The sequence below is a fragment of the Chinchilla lanigera genome, unplaced genomic scaffold, assembly GCF_000276665.1.
Source record: "Chinchilla lanigera isolate Chin_1 unplaced genomic scaffold, ChiLan1.0 scaffold00028, whole genome shotgun sequence".
Lineage (NCBI taxonomy): Eukaryota > Metazoa > Chordata > Mammalia > Rodentia > Chinchillidae > Chinchilla > Chinchilla lanigera.
Genome location: NW_004955429.1, coordinates 22,633,497 through 22,658,367, shown reverse-complemented (window position 1 = coordinate 22,658,367; position 24,871 = coordinate 22,633,497). Strand labels below are relative to the sequence as shown.

Genomic DNA, 24,871 nt, shown 5'->3' with positions numbered 1-24,871 from the left:
AAGACCAAAAGACATCCAGAAAAAACTAGTCACTTTATTCCCCAAAGAACCCTTAAAAGAAAGATCTCAAGCACGTTTCATTTCCTGTATATGTTAGTGCATCTGATGGAGGCTGAGTATTTGATTTGAACAAGTTATCTTTTCCAGAATATGCTGTCTCTTTAGTCTTGCAGTGACGCCATGGATAAGAGGTCTTCAGAAAATGTGGAAACAATTCAGCACAAAACTGTAAATGACCCTAGGGCTCTATTACTCTCCAGTGACAGCATGGAAGATCTTAGAGCCTACTCTGACGAGGAAATGCCCATCTTTTTGTAAGGTGGAAAGAGACAAGAGGCAGGACAGGAATAGTAGAAGTTGGCTAATGGTGTTAGTAATAAAGAGGGGGATGAAATGAGAAGTGATAAAAACAAAGGGGTCTGAAGCTTAGTCTGCTCTGAATACTGATAAGACATAGAAAGTCAAGATATAAGGGTAAAGGTGGCCATGGTACTGACTTCTCTAAGAAGTGGGGCATAATGTCAATTTTGTCAAAAAGGCACGGAAATAGGGGTATATAATACCCATGTGGTTTTTTTTAGAATATTTCTATTGATGAATTTTTAAATTTAAATTTTATGAGTTTTATTACATTGAACAATGGATACTTAACAGGGAAAAATATCAAAAAATAAAGTATTGGGGCTGGGGATTTAGCTCAGCGGCAAAGCGCCTGCCTGGCAAGCGCAAGGTCGTGAGTTCGGTTCCCGGTACCGGAAAAAAAACAAAAAATAAAGTATTGAAATTTTAATATTTATTGAGTGTTCATAAAAAAGCATCAAAATTTACAACACTGACTTTTTTGGTGTACAAAGTCTAAAAAATAATAGCAGAAATAAAATTCTTTATAAACTACAATAAAAATACTAATAGAATTCGATGAAAAGAAATCTTTACTTATCACACCTAAGACAGTCTTCACATGTGACAATAGCATGTTCCATAGACAAGTATAGCTTTTACTGACAGCACATGTGTTTTGCTTTCCTGGCTTTTTTGTAGGCCATACTTGACATCTTCTCATCTTGCTGTTTTGTTGGGAGGCTCTTAGTATATTATACAATATGTAGTTAACAGGAACATAAAATATCCATAAAATAAAGTATTAAATTCTTCGTATGTATTGCACGTATTAGAATAAACATCAACAGTTTCACATCAGCTGCGTACTTGCTTACAAAACCTAAAACACATCAGAAATAAATTTCTATGTGAACTACAATGTAAGGGCAAACAAGTCTGTAACAAACATAATCATTGCTTCATTTGTCAGACCCAAAGCAGTGTTCACACATGACAACTGCATATTCCATGCACACATCTTGCTCACACTGACAACACAAGTGCTTAGCTTTCCTTTCCTGTGTGGGAAGCCGTTCTTGTCACCTCTCTTCTCTTCCTGTTTTGTCAGGAGCTGCCTACTATACTGTACAGTTTTCACTTAGCAGGAAAATAAGATATCAGTAAAATAAAATATCAAATATGTAATGAGGGCTTAGAATAGACATCAGTATTTTCATATCAGCTGTTTACTTGTTTAGAAAACCTAAAAGGTAACATCAGAAATAAAAACCTATGTGAACTACAATGTATGCAAATGAAAGTCTACCACAGAAATAATCTTTGCTTCAATTTTCACACCCAGGGCAGTTTTCACCCAAGAAAACTGAATATTCCATACACATTGGTTACATTGTATTGGTTACAAGTATTGATTACAGTGATAGCACATATGTTTTGTTTTCCTGTCTTTTCTTGCAGGGCACAATTGACATTTTGTTGTTGTTGTTTTCCTGTTGTCATAGTATGTCTTTGTGATCCTGTACCTGCCTGTTCACCTGTCAGCTCACCAGTGTGCTCCACAATTTTTTTTGCTTAATTCCTTGGGCAGAAACATTTTGTTTTTCTTCTGCTGTAAATGGTCTCTTATGAGTTCCAGTCCCAATTCTCTCAAGAAAATTTCTCAGTGGTATTTTGCAATGTGTTATTTTCTTGTAAACTATCAAACTGTTTATGGCACACATGTTTAGGGTCAAGTAAAACACAACCATTGGCCAGTGCTTCGTGTTTCAAGTGGCATGATACTTACTGCATAACTCATCAACAACATCTATCCCGCCTTTAGTTTTGTTGTAGAAAGTTTCCATCTCAGACTTCTATTTGGTCGTTTCCCTGTCAATATTACTATCATGGTGAAACAAAACAGTGGTACCAGTTTGTTTTTCTTTGCCATGTGTCAGGCCAGTGTTATATCTTTCTGAAATCCAAAGATTATACTGTGCAGTTCTCTGTTTTGAAATTGCAGCATTTCATTTGGAATTCTGCTTTGTCCCTGCATAACTTGTGCTCAGTTAGCAAATATAATGTCAGTTGGAAACTGGTAATCCAATTGTTGAATGTCACATTCTGATTACTTTGGGAGACAGGAGCAACAAGTCTCTTCACAACATCATTTGGTTTATTACTATATGAATAAGGATCTGATGGCTGAGGTCCAGGATAAATGAAAGCGTTATAAGTCTTCACATCTACAAAGGCAGAAGTTTCTATGCCATATTTTGAAGGTTTTTTGGGGAATTCACTGCCTGAAACTACAGCCACCATGAAATGCTGCAAGATGTTCATGTATTCAGATAGTATACAGATTGCTTGGCAATTACCCACAATTACCCTCTTAAACAGTGAGTGGATACCAGCTACATTACCAGTTCTTTTTCTTTCTTGGTGGATGGTTTTGTCATCAAACCTTATGTAATTTTGAAGGAAACCAAATCTCCTCAGTGCCATTGTTATTCTACAAACCTCAAGCTCACACCATCACTCTTCCATTAGTCTTTTACATTCTTGCAGTGATCAGGAGAAAGCCCTGGTGAGTACAGCAGAGCTGTGAGTGCTTTTAGTTCAGCTAGTGAGGTATCACAACAAATACATTTTTGAGTACGGCTGTCCATGCATTCAGAACATTTTACTTGTATTTCAGCACTTGTATATTTCACAACACCTTATAGCGTTTCATGTGTTACAAACAATTTTCAACATGGAATGGCAGTGCTGGCATTCTGTCCAGTAGGTTTCACACCAGGCAAAATCCTCACTATATTTTGGACCTAGTTCTAACATTGGATTGTTCCATTTGCATAACCATTTTGTACCATTTTGACTAGTCAAATATGTATTCACATTATGACTTTGTTTGTCATCTAAATCAAGAAAGTCTGCATTCTCTGTGTCTGTATCTGTTGATTCTTGCTCCATTTCTCTGTCACAGAAGCTTTGGCTCACATGGACAACATCAAAGTCATTATCATCTTTGTCATACATACATGCATGAGTGATCTGATGATTCACTTTGGACTGTCTCCAAAATCTGGAAGTCTGGTTTTTCATGCACCATTGTACTGAATTGAGCTACTTCTACCAGAAAAATCAAAAGAAAACTTTTTTTAAAAAATCCTAAATGTACAGAAATTTAACTATGAGCATTTCATGGGTAGAATTCAGCTGCTGCTGCTTTGGAGCTCTTGTACACATCTTGCCATTAATCTGCCAAATGGGTGAACACACTCATGGGTATTTTCTTTCCATAAGCACAGCTACTCTGAGTCACACCCACATTACATCATGGTAAAATACATGTTTACACAACAGAAGAAGAGTGTGGGTATATTTTACCCCTTGTGATGCTCAGATGAACATACTGAAAACCTGTTAGCTGGAGCATAATATACGTGAAAATCCCAGTTTGAAACTTTGGCACACGTGCACACACTTTGCCATTGATCGTACCAAGTGGGTAAATGCAAAGATTGGTTCCTGCATCCCTCAGGTGTAGCTACTGAGATGCACGGTCAGCTACTATTATGTTAAAGTACAAATTCATAGTAGGAAAATATGGCATGGGTTTTTTCCATTGTTACTCCCCTTGGGTTAAGTTAGACCTTAAAGAAAATACATTGTTCAAAAAAAAGAAATTGTCTAAATCTAGTGACCAGGAAAAAATGACCCAAATCACAGAAACACAAAAGAGAGGGAGATTTTAAGTGAATTAATAAAGTAATGCTTAGGGGCTGGGGATTTAGCTCAGCGGCAAAAGCGCCTGCCTGGCAAGCGCAAGGTCGTGAGTTCGGTTCCCGGTACCGGAGGAAAAAAAAAAAAAAAAAACAAAAAAAAATAAATAAAGTAATGCTTAGTGATGAAGGGAAGAAAGTTCAGCAGTCAGTACCAATGTAGAAACCCATCATAAGGTATTTTAAGGAAGAGGGTTATACCGGAATAAACCTTAATAAAGCAAAAGAAAAGCTTCAGGAGAAGAACAAATTCGATTGAGAAAGTTGTTAAGGTAAAGCATAAGGAAAGAAGACCCTAGTTCCTACTAGAAAATTTTGTTTAAAACCAAGATCTGGGTGCTGTGTGCATTTGTTGAGCCTATGTCATTGCCGCATTTTTGTAAGAAGATAGAGAATAAATAGCTTCTTCTTTGCCATCTCTTGTCATACTGCTCAACTCTCCTATTTTATGACAAAGACAGCCACAACCAGACTGGACGTAGCTATGTTTCTGTGAATTTTCTTTACCAAAATAGGCCGCAGGCTGGATTTAGCCCACAGAGCCTGCTTTGCCAATTCTTGGTTTATATTATGTAACTGTAATAAGGAAAAATAAAATATAAGGCATTAGAAAAAATGTTAAACAATATTGCTTCTTGTCTTAGATACACTGAATTTGTATAAATCTTTCAAATAAAATATTCTCAAATGTTTAAAAAGAAGAAAAGTTTTTAAAAGGAAAGCCAGAAGCAAGGTCACCAAGAGGCCAGCAAAGAAAGGCCAAAGACAAAGGGGGGGACTTTTAGGATTGTAATGACAATATGAGGAATTTGATGGATCCCTCTCAGAGCCTCATAAATACAGAAATCTGGAGAATCGGTGGAGAGAACACACAGAAGGAAGAGGAGTAAGAGTGAGTGGAAGATAGGAAACTAACAAGTTGCAGTCGTAAGAAGTCCCAGTAGGCAACCTCAGCATCTTTGGATCCAGGCCTGTCGGAGAACAAGAGCTTGTATTACGTCTGCTCAGGAGTAAAAGCTAGATTCTTTCTGCTTTCCTCTTCTCTTTGAATCCTTGGTCTACGTGGGCTAGAGGTTAAAAGTGAGTTGGCTGTAGAGCAGTTAGGTAACACGAGTCCCATGCCTAAAAGGTGAGTGCACCTGCAGACTGAAAGGATCATGTATCCAACCCAATCTTGTTCCACGATAGGAAGCAGTTAAAGGGAGAGTAGATTATAAAACTTCCTGATCTTATTTCCACCATGTGTGTTATTAGACTTTATCTGTTCCTTTACCACCATATTTAGAGTCCTCATCCATTTTAAGAACTCTTGTTTTCTATATAGAATGTACTGTGTACTATTAAACAAATTTGCACATTTTATGTATTTAATATTTCCAAAGAGATGCAATATGATAGAGCAGTCCTAAGAAATGAGTGTTTTTAAATTGAGATTACCCATAATGTATCTTTTGAAATTTTTAATGGACGTGAAATATATAGGAATATATTTATCAAAGGACATGCAGAAACTACTTTGTAACAACAAAAGAATACTAAGAAAAATTAAAGGAGACCGAAATAAATGAAGATTGATGCTTTGTTCATGAATTAGATGACATTTCTTCCCAAATTGATTGATAATTGGATATAATCCCTATTATCTCAGATGCTCTTTTGTAAAATTGCATGCCAGTTCTAAAATTCATATGGAAATGTGAAAGACTGAAATACCTTAAACAGTCTTCAAAATATAGCTGGAAGACATGACTTCATACCATAACTATAGAGCTACAGTAACCAAGATGCATGTTGTTGTCATAAAGAGCAGCAACTTGATTAATACAGTGAAATCAGGAGACCAGAATCCACCCACACTAATGTAGTCATTTTATTTCTAACAAAGATCCAAACCAATTCAGTGGAGGAAGAAAAAGTCTTCACTCATTGGTGCTAGAATAACTAGATATCCAGGGGAAAGACAATCTCAATTCCCACCTTGCACCATGCATAAAAATCAGTTTGGGATGGATCACATTATGTAATGTAAAAGCTAAAACCACAGGATTTCAGAAGAAAACATCAGAGTATGTATTACTTGAGAGTAGGCAAAAATCTCTTAAGATGTAGAAAGCAGTACCATAAGAGAAAAATTATAACTTAGACTTTATCAAAAATGTTTAAAATCTGTGTTCATCAAAGGTAGCATTAATAAAAAGACAAGCTGTAGACTGGGAAAAGTTTGCAAAACGTTTTATCAGCAGACTACATAGCTAAAGAATTTATGCAGGCCCATAGCAAAAGATGATCAGCAACAGAAAAAGAGGGGGGGAGGGGACAGATGATTTAAAGATACAGTTTATAATCCAGACAGTGCACAACAGAAGACCTTCATTCAGGGTTTAAAGACGCCGTAAACGTGTGGTCAAAATGGTGAGTTATAATGATGAGATTCCTATCAGAACTGCTAAAATTAAGTAAGTTGTTAGTGAAGATCTTGAATAATTAGAACTCTGCTATATTGTGTGGGAGGGTTAAATGACACAACACATTTTAGAAAAATTGAAAGTTTCTTACAAAATTAAGTAGATATGGACCTGATGACTCAGCAGTTCTCTTAGATATTTATCCAAGAGAAAAGAAAATATAAGTTCACCAAAAAAGGGGTGTTTATGAGAAATAGGTAGTATGTGAATATAGTAACTGTATTCATAATATCTAAAAACTGAAACTGCCCCAGGTACCCCTCTATTAGGGAATAGAGAACAACAACAACAAAAATCTAATGCTGATGTTCATAAAAGCATGGGTGAATCTCACTGTACAATCTAAAGGCTTATACAAAACAGTACTTATGCAATTTTTATGGAGTTCTAGAGCAAGCAGAATGTATTTATGAGGGAAAAGGACCACACAGTGTCTCAAAAAGTAAAAAACAGCACTGGGGATATAGTTTAGTTTGAGGGTCCTGGGTTCAATTCTGAGTTTTGGGTGGGGGTGGGGGCCGAGCTTTCAAAAATATTGGCCAGAAAATGGAACATCCTCAACTGTCTTACCCTGTTAGGGTTTTGTAAGTTGGTCAGCTGTCTAAAATGATGTCAGTTTGGCGTCATCTAATAAGTTGTGCATATATCACCTCAGCAGTTCTCTGAAGCATAGAGGCTTGCAAATGTACTTAGGGAGACGTACATAAGGATTTTCAGTCAGGCATGGTGGCTCATGCCTATAATCCCAGCTTCCTGGAAAACTAAAGCAGGAGGATTTCAAGTTCAAGTCCAACCTGGACAATTTAGCAAGGCCTGGTCTCAAAGTAAAAGAGAAAGGGCTGGGGATGTAACTAGTGGTAGAGTAGTGCCTAGCATCTGTGAATTCTTGAGTTCATTCCACAGTACCACGAGAGAGAGAGAGAGAGAGAGAGAGAGAGGAGAGAGAGGAGAGAGAGGAGAGGAGAGAAAGGGAGAGAGAAGGTGGAGAAACAGCTCAGATATCTGGCAACAAGAGAAGACAAGAAGACATAAATTGTGCTATATTCAAATATGTAGATGAACATAACAGTGATAAAACCAAGTGACATAAGAATACTTCCAGTATGATTCTAACCAATATAATTCCATCCAAAATCTTGCAAAATTAAACAACACATTGATAGGTATACATATTGTAATACTAAAAACAAAGAAAAAGTTCACGGTTGTTAGGAGAAAAGTATGGGAAGAGAGATTGGAATTGGAATGAGAAAGGCCATAAAAGAGAGTTCAAAGTTGTGACTAATGTTGTATTCCCTGAAGTGGCTAGTGGGAAAAGAGGTGTTCATTTATTATTTTCCTTTTTTTTTTTTTCTTTTGGTCAGTCTTCTTTGTTCACTCACAAAGGTCTTAATTTATTTTGTTTTTTATTTTTATTGATATATGTTTGCCTTATGTAATGTTTAGATTCCTTGTGTGGAGTTGAGACACCTACATAACATCTTAATTCCTGTTCTCCTTCATCACCCCTCGTTCCCGTCCCCCTCCATCCTTGATCCCCTGCACGTGTGAGAAAGATCTAGCTCCCGACTTCCTGTTACCTTTTATTTTGGTCTTTATTTATAATTTGGGTTTCTCACATAAGAGAAACCATGCACTGTTTCAGTTTGTGTGTCTGATTGACTTCATTTAATGTCATGGTCTAAAGATGCATCCATTTTCCTACAGATGACTCATTTATTTTTCTTTATGACGAATAGTACTCCATTTTGTGTAAATATTATTTTTCATAATAACTAACACATTTGTTGGAAGTATTGTTTGTTTTTTTTCAGTATTTAGTAATTTCTTGAAAAAAAGGAACATTTTAAATTAGTCTTTAAGAATATTTCATTAGTAATAAAACATGCACACTTTAAGGAGGCTATCTGATATCATTAGCTCAATCATTCAGTGAAGTATTTATCAAAGTATATACACAACCTGTATGAATATGACCTTGATTAATCCCTTGTTTAAAAGAAGCAGTTTGGTAGCTGTATCTTAAAAATGAATTATAAAAGCTACTGAGATCTAAAATAATTATAATTTATATAGGTACAGTATAAATCTTCTGAGACCATTTCTCAGAATTTAAGCCATTATTGCTTTCAGTAAGGAAAGGAAAAGTAGGAGCCAGGCATGGTGACACATACCTGTAATCGCAGCACTCCTGAGGCAGGAGGATCGTTGCCAGTTTGAGACCAGCCTGGGCTACAAAGTGAGCTCAAGGCCAGCCTGAATTGCATAGCAAGAGCCTGTCTCAAAAAGATGAAAGAAAAAGCAAGAAAGAAAGCAAGAAAGCAAGAAAGCAAGAAAGCAAGAAAGCAAGGAAGGAAGGAAGGAAGGAAGGAAGGAAGGAAGGAAGGAAGGAAGGAGAAAGAAAGGAAAGAAAGAAGAAGAAAGAAAAAGAAAGAAAGAAAGAAAGAAAGAAAGAAAGAAAGAAAGAAAGAAAGAGAAAGAAAAGTAGGGTTGTTGGCTTATGTGAGTGATAAATAATCAGCAAAGACTGAAGGAGTATTTTGTCCGTTTGAATGACTCTCCTTCAGTAGAACTCTTTTTAAGTATGATGGGCCAGCCAGCCAGGATGGCTCAGTTTCGACTTTCCTCCCAGAATGCTGGACCCCTGGCTTTTGAAGGCAGATTTGTGTAAACTGAACTTATTAATGACCAGTCATTGAATTTACCTTATGGAGAATGTATCCCAAAATTACTTTCAGTGAACTGATAAAAATTCTTACGATCTTGTGGCTACCACCTAGATCTCAAAACTGTTCTTCTGTTTAATTTGAAATGTTTTTAAGGTTTTAATAGATTTTTTATTTCAATATGTTCTGCAAAATCTGTAAACCATTTTCATTAAATTAACTTGCCAGAAAAAAGGTTGAAATCTATGGCAATAGTTTGGTACTAAGTTTGTATCTTAAAGTTAAAAACGCTTCCTGCAATCTTTTACTCTTTGTAAGCATGCCAACTTTCTTTTGGGTGCCAAGCAATAAATTTTTCATACTGGGTATCCAGCAAGACGACAGTCTGGTTGCTTATAGGAAGTACTTCCATGTACACAATTGTAATTCCAAAGCCTTATTGCTTCATTTATCACAGGAGGGCCAGAATTCTGTAATCTTTTGTAAGAAAAGCTACTCAGTTTGTATGGATTCTCATAGGAATGACCACAAATATTATGCCAATTTAACCCTAAGTATTGAAGTTAGGATTCTAAATGACATGTAATACTATGATTTATTTTCTGTCTTAAGCTTTATAGGGTACAAAACAAGATCTCTTCCCTTTATGTTGCTTTTTATTTTTAAAGACTGATGATAAAAATCTATGCTTAAGAGCTGTCAAATGATTTATGATATTTCATTTATTTTTCAAAGGATTGGGGTGTTACCAGTAAGCCTATTAGAATTGTGGGTTTAAAGTTCCTTGATTTTAAAAAAGGCCAGCTGCATAAACAAGTGTGTGAGCTTTGTAATCTAATTCTATGTGATTTTTTTAATACTTCAAAGAACCAAAGAAGGCAATTTGTTTAGGTCATAAATATTTATTTATGTCATCATGACCTCAAACTTTGTAGAACATTTGAAGATCTACTTTTCAAAGTATTAGTACTTCATTACTGTGTTCATTACAACCTCCAGACTTTTCTCCTTTTTCACCTTAAATCTCTTTTTTTATGAGCTGACCCCAACAAAGGTGGATGTGCAAAAATTGGAGGAAGACTCTTTTTAAAAATTAGAATTCTGTAGCATAGGTAACCTAGTAATTACCTTTGAGGAAGTGTTAAAAGCACTGTGAAGATATGTTGTTATTATTGTGGTGTTGTTGTTATTTATTTATTTATTTATTTATTGTGGTGGTAAGGCTTGAACCCAGAACCTTACACATGCTAGGTAAGCATTCTATTACCAAGCTATATTGTCAGGCTTAAAGCGTTTTTAATTATATGTTTTAACTTGGGGATATTCTAAATTCACATGCAGTTACAAGAAGTAACATACAGCCCATGTAACCTGTACCATTTCTCCCTCAGTGGCAACACTCAGAATATTAACATGCATATACAGGGCCGGGGATATATAGCTCAGTGGCACAGCACCTGCCTGGCAAGCTCAAGGTCCCGAGTTTAATTCCTGATTCCAAAAAAATCCCCAAAAAACAATAACAACAAAAAACCCCCAAAATGCATATAATCCAGATTTAATTCCGATTTGTCTACCTTTTTTTGAGCTCATTTGTGTGTGTGTATGTATGTGTGTGTGTTTTTATGCAATTTTATCACATGTGTATCTTCTTGTATCTACTGCAGTCAAGATGAACATTTCCATCACAAGGATTCCTTTTATTACCACATTCCCCTACCCTCTTACCTGCCCACCCATCCCTAACCACTGACAACCACAAATCTCCTGTTCTTGTACTTTTTATTTCAATAATATGTAAGTAGAACCTTAGTGGATATATCCTTCGGAGATGGACTTTTTTCATTTAGTGTAATTCCCTGATATTCATTCAAGCCTTTTGTGTTTTATTCCTTTTTATTATTGAGTAGTATTTCACCTAAATGTTTTGATTTATAGTTTATATACAGAGAATGTGAAGAGATGACATCAAATGTCAGGTTAAAAGGTGTTAAAGACATTATTGAATTAACCTATTAATTAAAATTATAGGTATACTTTTCATTTATTCATTTAGATTGAATTTGTCTATATTTTAGTATATTGAGACCAGATGAATCATTACCTGTACATTGAAAATAATTTTAAATAGGGGGAAAAGGTCTTTCTGTTTCTTAACTCATTTTAATAAAAACTACAAGGCTGGAGATGCAAGATAGTTCTTTTGTGGAGATCCCATCAGATTTGCTATGTAAGTTTTTCTTCCCTTTATGTACCCTGAAATTATGCCCCTCACTCTCTTCATACAGCTTGCTGTTACTCAAGTAATTTTCCTTACTCTGCTTGTGTTTGCTTTTTCAACTAAATGATTAAATGTCTTCTTTAAATTCTGGCTGGTTGAAATACTTCTCTTCTCTTCAAAACATACCTGCCGTTTTGTCCTCCCTGAAGGAAAGGCAGGGAATAGTGAACACCAGTAATTAAAGTGTTGGCCTCACCTGGGAGGCCAGAGAAAGAAAGCTTCCCTATGGAGGGCACCTTTAAGCAGAAATCTGAAGGATGAATAGGAGTTAACTACAAGAAGAGGAGGGGGAAGGAGCATTTCAAACAAATCAGTGGGCTGTGCAAAGATCCTGGGGTAGAAAGGAGCAAGGCAAGTGTGAGGAAATGGGATAAAGTCAGTGTTCTTACACACATGTTTAGGGAGGGACACAGAAACATCCAAAGTCAGATAGGAAGAGGAGGAGATCAAATCTGAATCCCAGCAATGTGCCTGCAGGGCCCATGTGTCTTGTTACTCTCTGTTCTGTGGTGGCTGACAGAGGGAGAGACTGCAGGCCAGTAGGTGTGGAGCTCAGAGGAGATGTAGACTAGTGAAAGTACCGAAAGCTTGTTTTTAATCTGTGTCGATGTGGTAAAGCTGTAGACACTGGTGAGCTGTTCTAGAGAGAGAGCATAAGGTAAAACACGGTACTTGCCTTCATGTGCTCCAGCATCCAGTGGCCAAGGTGCCCAGGAAGGCAGGAAGAAAAAGTCAGGAGCCCTGGTTCCTGGGAGCTAAGAGGAGATTGTAACAGCAGTTGTCTTGCTGCTGTGATGTCAAGGAAGATGAGGACTGGGAAGCATCTGCACATGACGGGTGGACACAATCTTGAAGGAATGGGGGGCCTCAGGAACACAGGGAGAGTGAACAAGAGGTGAAGAAGTGGAGTGAGAGCTAGTAGGCAATTTTATAGAGAAGTTTATTTGAAACTGGGAATATCTGGGTAGGTCTGTGGGCTGCCGCTGGAGAGAGTTACGTTGCTGCTGCTGCTGCTGCTGCTGCTGCTGCTGCTGCTGCTGCTGTTTTCCTGGAAGAGTCGTGGGTTTGTGTAAAAGCAGTGCAAAGAGATCTGCTAAAACAGGTTGAATATATGAGTAAGAGAAAGAAGAGTGCTTTCGTGCTGCTGGGAGAGCAGGCGAGAGTATGTCCCAGTCTCGGAGAGGACATTCCGTGGGAAGGAGGCGGGGCGTCCGCTCTGTGGTGTCAGGAGGCGTGCAGGAGAGGGCAGCCCCTTAGGTAGCTTGCAGGCGGTATCAGGAAGCAATGGCTGTCCCTGTGATTGTGCCGCCTGTCTCTGACTGAAGGCGGCAGGTCTAGAGAGAGGCGTGAAGAGGAGCATAATGTGTGAGGTTCTCAGAGTTGAAGGAAAAAGGGTCAGTGTGGTCGTGTAGGAGGTGGGCTCTTCGGTTCCCAGAAGTAATCAGGGCCGTGAGTTTCTTAGTGAGCCATAAACCTCTTTTCTACCAGGACAGGATGATTTACAGGGTACAGAGAGAGAGTTGGGATGCTCTGGGTGGAGCTCTCTCGTGATAGGTCCATTTCTCCTGAGGTCAGGATTAAAGCACGAGACAAGGAAGGCATAAAGAAAGTGTTGTATTGTGGAAAAATTTAAATGCATTTTAAAAACAAATACTTGCAGTGATTTAAATTTTGTAGGGGCTGGGGATTTAGCTCGCGGCACGGTGCCTGCTTGGCAAGTGCAAGGTCATGAGTTCAATTCCTGGTACCGGAAAAAAAAAAAACAAAAACTAAATTTTGTTACTGAGTCTTCTGGTGCTTCACATGTTACTTACACATTAGTTATTTTAGAAGACTTTTTTTCTTCACCCGCAAGATATCTCGATTAGCTTTTTCAGGACAGGCCCATCTATTAATATGCAAGCTGCTTAGTAAATGCCCTACGAAGAGCCAGGTACTGCAGCTGCACCTTGAGGGATGCATTCTCTTTGGTCGAGGGATTTTTTTTTTTTTTTAACTACAACAGTCTTTTAGGTAAATTTTTACTAAATAGATAGATATGAAGTAACAGTAACCTCACTTTTGGGGGCATGGGTCCTGAAGACTGAACTCAGGGCCTCACACAGCCAGACAAGTGCTCTCCCACCAAGCTGCATCTTCAGCCGTCCCACTTTCTTTTTAACCTACCAAGGGAATTACTTACCCTTGTGCAATCAGACTTCCTGCTTAGTTAATGAGACTTAAGAGTACTAGGCATAATTGAAACATTATATGTATTCTTCATAATATTTTTTAAATTATGAAAATCTATATTTGCTTGGACTAAATGAGATTTTGATACTTGCAGAGTGATTCTCCAGAATATTTTCTGTTCTAGAATACGTGACTGTTATGGTTGATACATTGTGTCAACTTGAGGAGTCTAGAAGCTTAACTAAGTGACTCAGCAGTTCTGCATCCTAGGGTGAAAAGGACACGCCCTTACCCCTCTAGGATGTTGTTCATTGTGTCAACTTGAGAAGTTTAGAAGGTTAACTAAGTGACTCAGCAGGGAGCCAGGGTGCTTACTTTGTATTCATCCTGAGCCGGTACAGGAGGAAAATTTGGAGGTGACATGGGTGTAAGAGGACCCGCCCCCCCAGGGTGGTGTAGGCTGCATATAAAGGGAAATGTGGAAGGACTGATTGCTGATTCTTCAGAGGAGCTCCAGTCTTTGCCTTCAGCTTGGTCACCTCCTGGCTTCTGGTGCAGATTGTTCAGCTTCCGCCTGGGACTCTTCAGCCTTCTGATACAGACTCTTTAGCTTTTGTCATAGATTCTTCAGCTTCTAGTCACAGACCCATCAGCCTCTTGATACAAACTTGTGTGGACACTTCAGTGAGCTCCAGGCCTGGGACTGGGCTCTTCTTTTTTTTTGTTTGTTTTTTTCTGGTACTGGGAATTGAACTCATGACCTCGCACTTGCCAGGCAGGTGCTGTGCCGCTGAGCTAAATCCCCAGCCCCTGGGCTCTTCAGTCTCCAGCATGCAGACACCCTCTGCATGCTTCCTCATCCAACTCTGGCTGACCATTGTAAGCCAAACTTGTAATTTCTTATACATTTGTATATCTTGTGTTATATCTGTTTCTCTAGTAAACCCTGACTGATACAATGACATGTCAGTCTTGATTTTTAAAGAAAAGATCCTCACAGGTAGCTCAGTTTAACTCGAGTTAGGATTGCCTTAGGAACAATGAGGTTTTGTATCAGTGTTTTACTGGAGAAACAGATGTAATGCACGATATACAAATGTATAAGAATTTACAGGGTTGGCTTACAGTGGGCACCTGCAGAGTCAGATAAGGAAGAGTGTGGAGGGTCTTTGCACACTGGAGACCAAAGGATTCAGTCCAAGGTCTGGAGCTCACTGCAGTGTCCTGTTCAAGTCTGTATCAGGAGGCTGATGGTTCTGTGATGGAAGGCTGAAGGATCTGTACTGGAAGCTAGGAGATGACATCCAAAGTGAAGGCGAAGACTGGAGCTCCTCCAAAAAACAGAAGGAGATTCATTCTTCTTCATTTTCCCTGTACACCATCCAGGTGATGAGCTGGCCTAGAGTGGGTCTTCCACACCCTAGGGTGTGGGATTGCTGAGCCCATTTAGTTAAGCTTCTCTTAACTAAACTTCTCAAGTTGACACAATCAGTCAACCATCACAGGTGTTTACACAAAAACTGCTAAAAAAAAAAACAAACTTAAAAACATTTTATTTTTACCATTTGTATCAAGAATACTATAGTTAAAAGGATAATATGTTTCTGTAGATATAAATAATTTTTGCTGACAGATGATGATGATGTTTAAATCAGTGATTCTCAAAAGGGAGTGCTGTATCTATACTGATAGATTGATTCCCTTTTCCCTCCTTTGTAAGATGATGTCTTCATCCTCCATGCTGCCAGCTTCCTGCTGAGAATCTTTCAAACGGAATAGATTTTATTTTCCCTGATGAGATTTGGCAACACTACATCCTCCTTCTGTGTCTTTGCCTGTCCCTGTCTATAGGAGGCTTATCCTGGAAGTAGAAAAGATTCAGGCCTTGCTGAGTTTGTCTGGACACAGACTGAAGGACTGCAGAAATCAGAGCATTTGCTGAAGCTTAGTGCTCTTGTCTCTTCCTAAGTACCTGTTAGTTCTTACCTTCGTTGGTCTTAATATTCTTCTTTCAGAGCGTCTTGCTTCCTTCAGTGTGTGATCACATTATTGTCTTTCCCCTCTCCTATACCTATCTTCCCAGGTGCATCTTCTTTCCCACTCCCCATGTGGAATTGTGGGAAGGCCTTTATTTTCTCTGCATACAGTGTGTCCCAGACATGGATAGAACAGAGAAAGCTCCAGACCTTCCTTCTTGAGAAGCGCCCAGTTGTACCTAAGGAGCTTCACTCCTCAGGATCTTATGAGAAAAAAGATACCGTCAGTCACTTTACCTGCTGTGACATTTATGATGATGGTGATGAAGACAGTTCAGATATATCCTTGAATCCCTGTTCATACCCAGTTTGTATAGCCGTACTGCAGTGTGGTCATCAATACTGAAAGAAGGTATTCTATGCCAGCTTGAGAGCATATTTCTAGGCTCAGGCCTATACTCCCTAGTGGTTACCATGACTGCATAAGCCACAACTGGTACTAAAATACCTTTGCCGTACTTAATTTTCTGTCTCAGTTATTTAGTGTCATTAATTTGGGACATTAACATGTCTCCTTCCATTAACACTGACTGACAAGTTTGAAATTATTTCACTTTGCAGCACTGAAAAGCAAAATGTTGTTACTGTTGTTAGCAAATGTACGAAGGATATAAAGGTAGTGGCTCAAAATGAAGAAGAGTGAGTAGGAAAGAGGACTAGGAAAAGAAAATTTAAAACTTACTGTTTTGGATTTCTAATTTCAGATATTATTTTTGGACTTTGGATCTATTTTTTAAGAAATATAAATTTTTACTTAGAAATGTAAAATCCAGAGTCAGGAAAGTTAGAATATTGTTAAGAACTTGGGAAGTGATGTAATTTTCCTGTTGCCCAAATAAATATGGCAGTGGTTTTATAGTAGCTCCTGGAAATTATGTGAAAGTACTAACTGTTGGCTATATAATACAGTAATCAGAAACAAAATTCAGGCATTTCTGTGGACTTCTAAGTTCAGATAGTTTCATAGTATTTAAGCGATTTATATGTACATATATTTTGAGAATTCTTAGTACTTCACTAAAGTAGTAAAGCTTTGTAATACACAGTAGAATAAGGCAAATATCTTTACTGATTTTGCTTAAGATCTCAACACTATGTAATTTTAAGAAAATAGATATGGCCTTAATCATACACAAATAATACTGCTTTGTATCTTTCCTTTGAAGTGTGAAAATCTAATTTTCATTTCTAGGTGTGCTGAAGGAAATCAGTAGATTTTATGTTCTAGAGATTTTGACAGAAATAACCACAAATTTCATTAAAACATAGTAAGAAGTATTTTATTAGATAATTTTTGTACACTAATGTTTTAATTTCTAGATTTGCCTCATAAGGCCTACTTTTAAAAATCAACTTAGTGGATACTACTTCTCCAGAGTAATTTTATAAAGGAAGTAAGTGTCTTAATAGTAAAATTTTCTTTTCTCTGTGTTAAGTGATACACGGTTTCTTTCAGAAAGTACTTGGATAGACTATTAGCTCTTTGAAAAAATTATTTTTTCACTGTGTACTTTATATAGCATGTTCTTCAGTCATTTATTTAAGATATGCTCATGAGATTGACATGAAATTAATCAGGAGTGATAGGAGAGCTGCATGTGTTTTCTGCTTTTCTTTCTTTACAGTTCTTCAGAATAGATGTGTTTAAGAGCAAGTCCAAAGTGGACATCTTATGGTACATACATCTTTCTACTAGGGTGATGTTAAATGAGAACATGTAAGCATGCTTTTAAATACACCAGAATAAGGAAGGGTGGTCCTGTTCCCAGATCCTGTACTGCAAATCAAGACCTAAGAGCTTTAGAACACATAATTCAGAAAGAGCAGTCTACATCTTCTTTTCAAGCTCACATAGAACATTCTCCAGGATTTCTGTTAGGTCATAAAACAAGCCTAATGACCTTTGAAAAAAGGTTACAGTGATACCAAGTATGTTCTCTGACCACCAAAGACTATAATTAGAACTAAGTAACAGACACAAATTTGGGAAATGTACAAATACGCAGAAATTAAGAAACACACTCCTCAGTAGTTAATGGATCAAAGAAAAAAAAAACACATGATAAATTAGGAAACACTTTCAAATAAATTAACCTGAAATACTACATACCAAAACTTATAGGATGCACCTAAAAAGTGACAATATTTATAGAGAAATTCGTACCCATAAACACCTATTCTTTTTAAAAGAAATATCTTAAATTGATAAATTAGCCTTCTACCTTAAGAACCTGGAAAAAGAAGAAAATCTAAATAAGCCAAAGGAAAAACATAATATTAAAGCACAAATATAAGTGAAACAGTAAAAATCACTAGAGAGAAATCAGTGAAATGGAAAGAAAATTTTTTCTATTCCAGCCAAGAAAAAAATCATTCAAATTACTAAAATCACCAGTGAGCAAAGAGACATCACTACCAACTATACATAATTCAAGAAGAGTTTTAAAGGGATACCAGAGCTGGGCATAGTGGTGCATGCTTGTAATCCCAGCAGTCTGGAGGCTGAGGCAGGAGGATCATTGTGGGTTCAAGACCAGCCTGGGCTAGAAAATGAGCTCAAGGCCAGCCTGAACTGCATAGCGAGACCCTGTCTCAAAAAGACACAAAAAATTTTTAAAAAGGGATACCAAGAACAAGTGCATGTTTTAGGTGACCTAGATGAAATAGACAGTGCCTAAGAGACATAAATACTAAAACTGACTTAAGAAGAAATAGAAAATCAGAGCCTATAACAAGTAAAGCTTTTGAACTACAATTTAAAAGCTCCTCCCCTCCACATGCACACAAAAAAAACTCTAGACCCAAATTGCTTCACTTGATGAATTCTGTCAAAGTTTAATGAAGAATTAATAGCAGTTTTTCACTTTTTCTGAAAAATAGAAGATGAGAGCATACTTCCCAACTCATTCTATGAGACCCGTATTATTCTGATAACAAAACCAGAAAAGAGCAGCACAAGAAAACCACAGGCCATTATCCCTTGTGAAACTGATGGAAAAATCCTCAGCAACGTACTAGAAAACCAAGTCTAGTAACATATTTAATAATTACAAACCAGTACCAAAGGTAATATATCTCAGAATGCAAAGTTGGCTTACTATGTAAAAATAAATCAGCATAACACATCTTATTAATCAAATTAAGAACAAAAGGCAAAGGACATTTACTAGACACAGAAAAAGCATTTAACTAAATACAAGTCCTTTTTATGGTAAAAACACTTCACAAACTGACAGTAGAATGTAACTTCCTCAACATGGTGAATCTATGAAAACCATACAGCTAACATACTTCATAGTAAAAGCCAAAAGCATTCCCACTAAGATCGTGAACAAGACAAGGTTGTGTCCTGTTTCCCATGCTATTCAACATTGTATTACAAGTTCTAACCAGGACAATTAGGCAAGAAAGAGAATTAGCAGGATCCAGCACGGCTGAACAGAGGAGAAGTTTCTGTGTCTTTCAGAGAAGATCAACTTAAAACACAAGGACTGAGATCATACTAAAGTAAATAATAGGGGGGTAGATACTATCATCAGACATACAAAGCTGAAAAGACTTTATGGGGAGGTGACATCTTTTTTTTAAGAGAAAAAAAATAATGATAATAACAAAGACTAAAACGAAACAACACAAAGACTATAAAAATGATACAGATTTTCAAAACAAGATGATAGTAATTAGCAATGGTTGTTATATTACATACTGTTATCCTCAACCATGTTGCTCACATTACCAGATGTAAGAATGCAGGATTGATCAAACAATTAAAGGGAATAAAAAGGAATAATAAAAAAGCATTAGAAATGATAGAGAGGTTCACTAAATGAGATGGTAGGAATTCAGCAATGGATGTTGTATTGCATATTGTTGTCTTCACATTAGTTGCTCAGATTACCAGATACAAGCATGTAAAATTGGTCAAGAAAAAAAGAATTTAAGGATCAACTGTTCCTTTCAGTAAACCAATAGACATCAGTGATACAATTATCCCAGCTTTCTTTCTATATACATATATATTTTTCCCTTTCTTCTTTCTTTTCTCCTTTCCCTTGTCCAGTTGTACCTTCCCTTTGAGCAGTTTCTTTCCCTTTCACAATATCTATTGTACCTTTTGGGTTTTATTTACCCTTTCAGGGTCTTACACTAGGGACACAATATGATATTTACACATGTGGGTCTGATTTATTTTACTTATGAGTATGGTCTCTAGTTGCATATTGAATAGGAGTGGTGACAGTGGACATCCTTGTCTTGTTCCTTATTTTAAAGTGAAAGCTTTCAGTTTTTGTCCATTTAGTAAGATGTTGGCTATTGGTTTGTCATAGATAGCTTTGATCAGAGTGAGGTAAAGTCTATCTAATCCTATTTTCTGTAGGTATTTTATCATGAATGAGTGTTGGACTTTATCAAAAGCTTTTTCTGCATTTATTGAGATGATCATGTGATTTTTATCTTTGGTTCTATTGATATGGTATATTGCATTAATTGATTTGCATATATTGAACCATCTGTGCATTCCTGGGATGAATCCCAGTTGGTCATGTTGTATAATCTTGATAATTGCTGCATTCTGTTTGCTAGTATTTTATTGAGATTTTTTGCATCCATGTTCATTAGGGAGATTGGCCTGTAGTACTCTTTTTTTGTTGGGTCTTTCTCTGATTTTGGTATCAGGGTAATACTTGCTTCCAGGAACGAGTTAGGGAGAATGTCTTCCCTTTCAATTTCATTAAAGAGTTTGAGAAGAATTGGCATTAAATCTTCTCTAAATTTCTTGTAGAATTCAGCAGTGAATCCATCAGGACCTAGGCTTTTCAGTGTTGGTAAGTTTTTTACTACATTTTCAATTTTTTTTTTTTTTTTGGTACCGGTAATTGAACTCAGGACCTTGCACTTGCCAGGTAGGCATTTGCCACTGAACTATATCCCCAGCCCTACATTTTCAATTTTGTTGGCTGATACTGGGTTATTCAGGATTTTTATATCTTCTTGATTCATATGTATCTAAGAATCTGTCCATTTCCTCTGTGTTTTCCATCCTATAAGAGTAAAGACTTTCAAAGTAGGTATTGATGATCTTCTGATTTCTGAAGATCTGTAGTGATTTCATTCTTTTCATTCCTTATTGCACGAATTTGAGGTTTTTTGTTTCTTTTTTGATAAAGTTGGCTAGGGGTTTATCCATTTTATTTATTCTTTCAAAGAACCAACTCTTTGATTCACTAATTTTTTGTGTTGTTTTCATAGTTTCCATTGCATTAATTTCTGCTCTGGTCTTTATAGTTTGCTGCCTTATTTGGGCTTTGGGCTTGACTTGCTCTTCTTTTTGTGGAAGCTTGAAGTGCAGCATAAGGTTATTTATTTGTGCTCATTCTTTTTTCCTGATGTGGGAATTCATTGCTATAAATTTCCCTCTGAGGACTGCTTTCATTTTGTCCCACAGGTTCCAGTAAGTTGTATCTGCATTTTCATTTGATTGTAAATATTGTTTAATTTCTTCTTTAATTTCATCTGTGACCCATTGGTTGTTCAGAAGGGTGTTATTTAATTTCCATGTGTTTATGGAGTTTTTTCTATTTCTTTTGTTAATAGTTTCCAGTTTCACTACACTATGGTCCAGTAGTATGCATGGGATAATTTCACTTCCTTTGCATTTACTGATGCATGTTCTATGCACTAGTGTGCAATCTATTTTAGAGAACATCCTTGTGTGCTGAGAAGTATGTGTATTCTGATGTTGTTGGGTGAAACACTCTGTAAAGTTCTACTAAGTCCATTTGTTCACAAGTTTGGTGTAGTTGTGTTACCTCTTTGCTAATTTTTTGTCTAGTTGATCTATCTCTTTGTGACAATGGGGCATTAAAGTCCTCCATTATGATTGTGTTACTGCTTATTTGATTTTTTTTTTATGCCTGCTAAAATTTGTCTTATATAGTTGAATGCTCCTGTATTTAGTGCATAAATATTTATGGTTTTTATCTCTTCCTCTTGCACTTTTCTCCTAACAAGTATGTAGTTGCCTTCTTTATCTCTTTTGATCATTCTTCATTTGAAGTTCACATTGTCAGCAACCAGAATAGCTACCCCTGCTATTGTTATTTTTTGCGGGGGGGCGGGTTCCTGTGTTCTCCATCCTTTGACTTTCAGCCTATGAATTTCTTTTTTGGTTAAATGTGTTTCTTGTATACAGCATATTGTTGGAATTTGGTTTTTCATCTACTCTGCCAGTCTGCTTCTTTTGATTGGTGAATTGAGGCCATTTACATTAATGGTTATAACTGATATGTATTGAGTTATTTGTGTAATATTATTTTCCTTCTGTTGGTTCGTTACTTTTTCTCTCTGTTTAATTGCTTGCTGTGGTTAGTGGTTCCTTTGTATTGTTGTTCTTGGAATTGTGGTCATTTTTATCTCTGTGTAGAATATCTTTCGGTACCCTTTATCGGGTTGGTTTGGTGGTCATACATTTCCTCAGTTGTTCTTTATCATGGAAGTATATTATTTCCCCATTAATTTTGACAGATAGTTTTGCAGGATACATCAATCTGGGTTAATACTTCACTCCAAGCTCTTCTTGACTCGATGGTTAGTGTTGAGAAATCTGCCATAATTCTGATGGGTTTTCCTTTATATGTGATCTGTTTCTTTTCTCTACTAGTTTTTAATATGCCATTCTTTTACTGAATTTCTGAGATTTTGATTATTATATATTTGGGTGTAGATTTATTTTGGTTATTACTATTTAGAGTTCAACATGCCTGACTTAATTGTATGTCAGATTCTTTTTCCATGCTTGGGAAATTTTCTATTACTTCTGCAAATAGTCTATATATGTCATTTGTGTTGACTCCTGCTATTTCTTTGACACCTATTAATCTTACACTGTTTTTCTTTGCTTCATCTTGCAGCTGTTGGATTGTTGTTTCCTGTTATTTTGAAAAGATCTTTCCTTTCATGATTGCTAGCTGCAATGCTGTCTGTCTTCAAGGTCTGGAAGTCTATCTTGAGCTTTGCTCAAGTGGTTTTGCCAGCTTTTGATGAAATTTTGAATTTCCTGGATATCTCTTTGAGTCTATTTCATGCATTCTAAACCTTACCTATATGGTTCATTCAAAGTTTCCATAATTTTTCTGTGCTCTTCTATTTTTTCATCTGTCTTCTTTAGATATGCTGAGCAATTCTTTCATTATTGGTGTCATTTATTTTTTTACCTGAGAGATTATTTCAGTTCTGATTTCTTCTGTATCCTGATAGAGTTGTTTCTTCACTTACTATCATTTCAGAAATTTCAGGTGTGTGACTTCCAAGCCCTTCTATGTTGACGTATCCTGGACTTGTTCTGGTGTGGGGGAGGTCTGAGATTGCATTTTGCTCCTTCGTTTTGTCATTTTCAAAGATCCTGGGTTTTCCTGTGGCTCAGCATCACTCCAGCGATGGTGTGGAGTGGGTGAGCAAGTCTCCCAAAGCTTCTTGGGGCTCAGGGTGGCTCCTGTGATTTTGTAGGGGTGCAGGGCATGGTTTCCAAGGCTCCTGATGCTGTCCAGGGCTCAGCAGGGCTCCTTCAGTGGTGTCAGAGGGGGGTCGGGGCTCCAGAGGCAACATCTTATTAAAAATCTTCCTATAAACTTCAAACTCTCCTTACTGTACTAGATCTCAGCCTGCTGTACTGCCCCTCTAAAAGGTGGGGAGAAAACACAGATATACATGCACATAGAAGCATGGGAAAGCAAAGCAACAGAAGGTCCCTGTGGTCTCCCAACTTTCCTAAGGTAGTGCAAGGGGTCACAAAGAGAGAGGAAAGCAAATACTAGGTAATGGAACTTGATAAAAAGTTTATGCAAAGGATGAAGAAACTAGACAACTTCAAAGAGGAAATGAATGAAAAGTTCATAGCAGAATCACTCAATATGTCCATAGTGAATTTCAGAGAAATAAGTAAAAAAAACTGGATGAGCGAACCAAGAAAAGTTTAAAACTTGAATGACATTGTCAAGAAGGATATATATGATCCTTGAAAAGATGTCAAACAGAAATACCTGGAATAAAAAGCTGTGTAGAATTAGTAAATCATGTAAATAACCAATATGAAGACAGAGTGTCTAGAGTTGAGGACAAAAGGGTGAATTATTTTGAAATGCTCAAAGAAGCCACAACAAAAATAAGAGAACAAAGACAATTATCCAGCAGCTACTATATGACAATAAGAAGACCAATGGAAGGCTAATTGGAGTTAAAGAAAAGCTAGAATATAATATAAATTGATTTACTAACATGTTTACAGGTATCATAGAAGAAAATTTCTGAAATAGAAAAAATGAGTTTAAAATACCAAACAAATATGATGAGAAAAGCAGCTTACCAAGGAGACAAACATGTTCCCTGGAAGAAGGATCATCTCTTTAATAAATGGTGCTGGAAAAACTGGCTTTCCACTGCTGAAGACTAAAACTAGACCCATGTCTATCACCATGCACTAAACAAAAGTCAAAATGGATCAAAGATTTAAATATTAAGTCAGAAACACTCAATATACTAGAACAGAGCATAGGTAGAAATTCTGAAGACATAAATGTAAGCACAGAATTTGTGAACAAAATCCAGACCACATGGGAAATACAACAAAGAATCAACAAACAGGATTTAATCTTATTAAAATGCTTTTGTACAGCAAAAGAAATCACCAATGAAGTGAAAAAATAATGTACAGAATGGGAAAATATAGCCAGTTATCCCTCAGACAAAGCACTTTTATCTAGAGCATATAAAGAATTCAAAACATTCAAACCCCCCAAATTCAAAGACCCAATACAAAAATGGGCATCCGAGATGAATACACACTTCTCAGATGATGAAATACAAATGGCAAATAAATATATGAAAAAATATTCAACATCATTTGTTTTTCAAGAGATGCAAATTAAAACAACACTGAGATTCCATCCATCTCACTCCAGATAGAATAGCTATCATCAAGAAAACAACTGGGCTGGGGATATAGCTCAGTGGCGCAGTGCCTGGCAAGGTCCTAAGTTTGATTCCTGGTACCTAAAAAATAAAAAATAAAAGAAAACAACTAATAACAAATGCTGGTGGGGCCATAGGGGAAAAGTAACCCTTCTCCACTGTTGGCGGGAGTGTAGAC

General features: G+C 36.9%; 1 protein-coding gene across 9 annotated transcripts in view; it reads left to right on the top strand.

The window, feature by feature from the left end:
• The window catches only part of Znf438 (zinc finger protein 438), a 195,023-nt gene that overhangs the window by 103,869 nt on the left and 66,283 nt on the right, over positions 1-24,871 (top strand). The gene's annotated exons all lie outside the window — the stretch shown is intronic.